The following is a 7,500-nucleotide window of genomic DNA, read 5'->3' on the forward strand; positions in this document are numbered from 1 at the left end:
CAGCAGCCAAAGCAGCTTCCACACGTTGCCAAAGATCATCTGGTGTGGCAGATGGGGATGTAATCTGGGTCACTCGTTGAGCAACCATGGACCACATGTTTTCTATCGGCGAAAGATCCGGAGAGCGAGCCGACCAGGGAAGCAATTCAATCTGGTTATTGACGAAGAACCTTTGGACAATTCGTGCCACGTGTGGTCGCGCATTATCCTGTTGAAATATGGCTGTGGCCGAGCCCTGAAGGTAAGGAAGGACAACTGGCTCCAGCACCTCGGATATGTAGCGCCGGCTATTTAAAGTACCGGCAATGCGTACTAGAGGCGTGCGTGAGTAATATCCAATACCGCCCCATACCATAATACCCGGTGCAAGACCAGTGTGGCGGTGCATAATGCAGCTGTCCAGTATCCCCTCTCCACGGTGTCTCCACACTCGAATCCGACCATCGTGGTGCTGCAGACAGAAGCGTGCCTCGTCAGTAAAGACAACGTCATTCCATTCTGCCTTCCACATCCGTCTGTCATCACACCATTGGCGACGGAGACGTCTGTGGTTCTGCGTCAATGGTAGACGAAGCAATGGACGTCTTGCGGACAGACCACTCTGCTGTAAACGGCGTCGAATGGTACGCGCAGACACTGGATGATGCGTTACAGACGCAATGTGCTGTGCTATGGTTCGGGATGTCACTGAGCGATCCGTCACTGCCATGCGCACAATTTGCCTATCAGCACGTGCAGTGGTGCACCGAGGTGAATGCGATCGACCACGTCGGTCCGTCGTACCCTCCTGCATCCAACGGTCACATATCCGCATTACAGTTGTTTGGTTTCGTCCAACACGACTAGCGATTTCTCTGTATGATAATCCACAATCTCGGTAAGCCACTATCCTTCCTCTGTCGAACTCGGATACTTGATCAAAAGATGTTCGCTGTTGTCTACGAGGCATAACTGATCGTCTTGTGAAACAACCACAAGGTAAACACACGTGCCGAACGTACACTCGTCGAAATTGCCAAGCCTTAAATGGCGCTATGAGGTGGTGCCACAGGCGCGCGTGATGTGCGTCTGCGCTGAAATTCTAATCAGTTGCATATCTCATCGCTGCAAACCCATGGTGTAAATTTCACTTGATTCGGATGCTTCCTTCAGAGTGTTGCATTTACGGTGGCCAGCAGTGTATATCCACAAATTACCTAATGAGTCGGTAGTTGGGTTAGCCAATAAAAGACAACCAGATATTTACAAAAAGGAAACACATTAATAAATTTATTTATAATATGTAATTTAATAACTGAGATATAAATAATTTTGAAGCGCTGTAGTTCTTTCTGCTCTTGATAGTAATGTTGATACAGTCCGCTAAAACACTGACAACATAAATGGTTAGAAGGGTGCTACTACGTCGTATTTTCCTCAGTGGAGTCTTCCATACTTGCGATGAAATGTTTGTAAGTTCGCTGAAGTCTCTTGGGCGAAGCTCTGAGTGCGGTTGCTTAAAAAAGCGCGCCGGCCAGTCAGATTCATAAATAGCGAATTCATGTGGATTTGGAGCCTTCTGGTGGCGTACATGCCTGGCGCACTGAAAAATGCCTTCAAGCTCATGAAAACTACGTCAAAGGAAAAACCGTCCAGTTGTGGGGCATTTAGAGGTGCGACTAATTCGAAAGCTTCGGATACACATTTTGCCGCGTCATGAAAGCACATTCCAACAGCGACGACATTGATTCTCACTATAATTATTAGGATCTTTAAATAAGTTTTTTCTTTTCTCCCATCGCTGGATGTTCAGCGAATGCTGTGTGGATGGCTTCCGTCGTTGTTCAGTGACATTTTTGGATTGAAATTTCGATGCAATACCCACATCGGAAAAGTGTAAGAAAGGAAAGAAATTACATTATTGGACTTCGTCTCTACAAAGACAGGTTCTCTCTTCGATGCAATATGTTCAAACGAAAGGGTAAACATGAAGCTTAGACAGTTTCGTCGTTGAAAAATGGCGATTGTAGCCTTATGGAAATGGGCCTCTTGTGAAATAATAGCTTGCAGTTATGATTAGTTGAGGTTATATGAAAATATGTGCTTCAAAAGTCTACAAAATAAAACACCTCTACACAGTTAATTAAGTAATTATTCAAAAATTGCTTTCACAAAAGCAACATTTACCATACATTACAAACAAAGATTGAGAATCAAGTGACGCTAATCTTGTCGTGACAGAAGTTCAGTAGCCATTACTTGTTTTAAAAGGTGTATGATAAAGATATGCAGATAGCACCTTAGAACGCGGAAACTAATTTGTGCATTACCATTCCTCGACACTACATAACTGAGTTCTCAACATATTTTTATGATTTTTGAAATAAAGAAAGTGTTAGTTCGCCCGGCGACGCGCTGGCGGGAGGTTTAACCGTGTTGTCCTCCGTGTACCTGTGAACGGGTCATGGCACACTGGGTGTGGTCGACGAAGATGTTGTCGATGGCATGTTATCTTTACAACTTAATATTTCAAAAACCTTAAAACTATGTTATATACGAGGGTCACTCCAAAAGAAATGCACACTATTTTTGTAAAAATACAGTTTTCATTCTGCATGTGCGAAAGTCTTACAGTGTATAGATACATCCTTCCCGCTTGTTTTCAAACATAGTTCAACCTGTTCCCGTGAGTGGCGCCGTCACAGCATGTCTTCAAGATGGCTGCCACACTTGACGTTCGTCAGAAGCAACGTGCTGTCACAGAATTCCTGTGCAGTGAAAACGAGACAGTGGGAAACATCCACAAGAGGTTGAAAAAGGTGTATGGAGATGCTGCTGTCGATCGCTGTACAGTTAGTCGGTGGGCAAGCAGGTTACGTGATAAAAGCGGACACGGCAATATTGAGGATTGTCCTCGCAGCGGCAGGCCTCGTACTGCACACACTCCAGACAATGTGCAGAGAGTTAACGAATTGGTGACTACTGACTGATGCATATGTGACGACGACGAAGAAACTTCAAGCTCGACTCAGTCGTGTTCGACCACATCGGCAAAAGCAGGATGTTTTGCTGTTGCACGACAATGCACGGCCACATGCCAGTCAAAAAAACCATGGAAGCGATCACACAACTCGGATGGACAACACTGAAACACCCGCCTTACAGTCCTGACCTGGCTCCATGTGACTATAATCTCTTTGGGCAACTGAAAGACTCTCTTCGTGGAACAAGGTTTCAAGATGATGACTCCCTTTGTGCATGCTGCCTAACAGTGGCTCCAACAGGTTGGTCCAGAATTTTACCGTGCGGGTACACAGGCGCTGGTTCCAAGACGGCGTAAGGCAGTTGAGTGGGACAGAAATTATGTGGAGAAATGAAAATTTTGTTCCTAAAGGATGTATCTACTCCCTGTAAAACTTTCAAACATGTAGAATAAAAGATGGATTTAAAAAGGATGAACCTCGTAATAAGCGAATTTCAGAACGCGAAAATTCAGAGTTATGTTTCCTCATTTATACATGACAGTCGGAATATCCCCAGAGACACGAAACACCTCCACTCGGTATTCGGTTTCCCCCCCTTTTATGTTCTAGGAGCTACATGGCGAGAGGTTCAAACGAATTGCAAATGCGCGATTCCAGATTTGTGGATCTGTATATTTGATTCAGTACATCTGATTCTTCACAAAACCTCATAGGAAGTAGTCTGGCTGTGCGAGGTCAGGTGATACTCACCTGATTACACCACCTCGTCCAGTCCAGATATTTGGAACTTTTTATCCAGAAACTGACGGACATTTAGATAAGAGTGAGATGGTACTTAATCATTATGTAATTTCTCGTTGCTGTTGCTTCAAACATATGTTGTGGTAGACTCGCTGACAAAAAAATGAACAAATGATGTACTTGTTATGAAGTCGGCACAAACACATTGATCTTGCTTGACACTGCCTCTTTCAGTTTTAGATGTAGAAATGAGGACGCCCTGGTCCTATACACGAACGTTATGACTGTTCAGTTTGCCGGACACATGAAAAGTTGACACGTCGGAGAATCAAATACTTTCCAAAAAGTCATAGTCTGCGTCAGCCGTGACTAACATATCCACTCCAAACCGTTCGTGAAATGAATATCCGTTGTCTTTAGTGCCTGATGCATCTCAATCTGGAAACTGTAAGGACGTAATCTCTTACGGAAGGCTTAGTGCACCCTGCTCATGGCATTTCCAAATCTCTAGCAGCTGCCCGCACTGATTTTGTCAGACTCTGCCGAACCTTGTCCATGTTGACGTCAGATTTCGGCACGCTTTATCACAGTGACACATACAGTGCTTATAATTAGCAATAAAGAAATGACTGGTTTAATACAAACATACTTATCTTCTGTATACCTATGTTCTTAAATTCCAGTGTTCTTTAGTTAAAGTTTTTTTCACTTTAGTGTACTACGACACTACAACACATACAAAAATACCAGTGTTGTGTTTCCGTTATTATAAATGCATAGTGCCACGCATTCATCCGGAAAGGAACTGTATGTGTTCTAATTCGGTAATAAGAATAACCAGTTCGAATATCACGTCTTTTTGGTGACTGATAGCAATTGCACAAAAGCTTTGCCTTGTAGTTATGGTTAACCTAAATATGAATATACGCCTGAACACAACAATACAAATTGACCATTGTGGACAGAGATCGAGCACATTTTAAACATGAAGAGGAAAGACGGTAGCAAGATTAGGGTTTGACGTTCCGTCGATGTCGAGGAAATTAGAGATGCAATATCTCGGTAGGTATCAAGGACAGGAAAGAAAATCGGGTGAGCCCTTCTCAAAGAAAACCTTCCGACATTTGTCTCGAGCTAATTAGATAAATCATGGAAAATCTAAATTTGGAAGGCCGGACGCTGATATGAACCATTGTCCTCATGGTCGCGACACCAATGTGTGAACCACTGCACAAAGAAACAGAAATAATACCTCTATGAAGTACGTTTAAAGGTTATAAGCATTCGTATAACAACATGTTAAATTTTTAAAATCATACAATTTTAATGCTCATTGCCTTCTTTTAAAGTAATGACAGTGGTTTGAAAACTGCTTCACGTATGCCGTCATTACTGCCCTCAGAACGAAAATGAATTCAATGCCCAGCTACTGCAACTCAATGAGCTACCAATATTACAAAGAAAGGTAATAACAGCAGATTAGAGTTTAAATCTTGCAAACTATCAGAAATTAACCAAAAGTATTTACACAAGTAAAGTCATTGAAATTCTGGGGTGTTAAATGCAACAACTGGTGTGGTTAATTTACAATCTTACAGTCAGCAGACTTGGTATGCATATTGCCCTCTGCCTATTGTGCCAGTGTTCTGATTCCAATGTATGTGGCAGAACGGTCACAGGTACACCAAAGCGTCGTGATAATTGGTCGTGTTTAGACTAACAACGGCGCCAGTTGAACTATTTCCACAGTACACATTATCCAGGTCATTCGGACGATGTTTGGTCGTTCGATAGCATATTATTTCGGTCCTGCCAGTATTGTACAACGTTAAAGAGTTGTCGCCGTTAGCGTTAATTAGCGGAACGAAGAACAAATGGCGTCAGACAAGTTACATACGATGTCTGCATCAATACACCAGAAATTTAGAAAGCTTTTCTTTCCTTTTAATTTTTTGTAATTTCATTTGTTTCCAAAAATAGACAAATGAGATACTCGTGAATTTCAGACAAAGCTAACTCGTTCCTTAATTGCACAACATACCACCATATTTGTCCATCGCAGGAGTTTCATCGTGCGCCAAAATCAAAACCGACTTGTAGTTAGCCTGTCAGAATACTACATGGAGTACACGGGTTTGACTCCACGAAACTGCCAAAGACTTTTCATGAACAGGAGTTCTGGAGAATCACGCACTCAGCATCGTAAGGGCTACTTGTAAGATACGTGATGGAGAATAACAGAATCAGGTTTGGATGAACCGAGATTAACGATACTGACGAAGAATCATGTCATGGGTGTAAGACCATACAGCGTTCTGTCGACACCGAAAGAGTAATCTTGGAGTTTATTTTTTATCAGGTAACCCTCCATTCAGAGGCTGTTGCACACAGCGAACGTTGTTTTGATTTGTAAATAATATATTTCAGCTATCAGTCGTGCTTTGGAAGTTTTATTGGCAGATCTAGATTTCAGCTAGAAACTAGCCATTCTCAATGCACTATCCTTTTTTTGGTCAATGCATGTTGGTCTGGCTTTGTACACAGTTCATTGAATACTCTAGTATTCAATGAACTGTGCACAAAGCCAGACCAACAGACATTACATGCATTGACCAAAAAAAAAAAAAAAAAAAAAAGAATAGTGCATTGAGAATGGCTAGTTTCTAACTGAAGTCTAGATTTGCCAATAAAAATTCCATAGGACGACTGATAGCTGAAATCTATTATTTACAAAGTTTACTTTTTAATTGCAGAATACCAATGCTTACAGGACGTCCAGCCACGTTGAAGCGTAGTCTTATGTAGTTACGTCGTTACGAACATTTCAACGGCCTCATCTGTAGGTCTAGAATTTTTCATCGGAGTTTTTGTCTACCTCATCAGTCAAACGGAATAGCAAATTTCAGCTAAAGCCAGAGAGTTTTCATTGTTGGTAACATTCAAGAGGCATTCATTCGTAAAGAGAAGTGGGTACTTAAAGAGATCAGCAGTGGTTCTTACTACGAGAGCAGTGTTAATGCTCGGAAGAGTACTGTACTAAGAGAATGTCATACCTGTTTTCTCGCTGGGATGACGGAGAAATTTTCCAAATATGTATTATGACTGTTGGATTTATGTATATTGTCTCAAATACCTGTTCTCTGTTCCTCGTAAGGAATACTAATTGAGAAGTGAATGGACACTGATGTTTTCAGTGGCCGTGGACATCGTAGAGTTTCCGTTCTTCATTGTAATTATGAAGAAACTATCACTATCAAAGATATGCACGGCAAACTGAGAGTCTGTTGTGAGCTGAGTTCACTATCTGTAGCTACACAAAGAGACTGACAGATCCCAGACTCCCATGCCCTAGCTGTTCTTTTCTACAGCTTACACTACGGTCAGTGATGGAACAGATTCCTCAGATCATAACAGAAAATGGCTGTAATGACTAGCATAAAATTATATAGGAAAACATAAGCGCACAGTGAAACTACACCGAATAAGTTAGTGACATGAGTCTTTGAAGATTTGAGTTGCTTTGTTGAGAACTTGTCTGGAGGGGGGGGGGGGGAGGGTGTGGATGGGTGATGGAAGGGGGAAGATGCTTGGAGTAGGAGGAGGAGGGACGAGGGAAGGGTTCAATGTCTTAGGCATAAAATTGATAGACTGTAGGCATGATTCAGACTTCGTTCGATCCTATGATACTAAGGTGGCCCTATGGACTGTGTGTTTCCTAAAGGGGAACTACCAACACAATGGATTTCAAACATTCTGCTTGTGGTCTGCTGTTCTATGTCGTGTCTCCCTACCACTT

This window comes from Schistocerca nitens, chromosome 5, assembly GCF_023898315.1.
Source record: "Schistocerca nitens isolate TAMUIC-IGC-003100 chromosome 5, iqSchNite1.1, whole genome shotgun sequence".
NCBI classification, from domain to species: Eukaryota; Metazoa; Arthropoda; class Insecta; order Orthoptera; family Acrididae; genus Schistocerca; species Schistocerca nitens.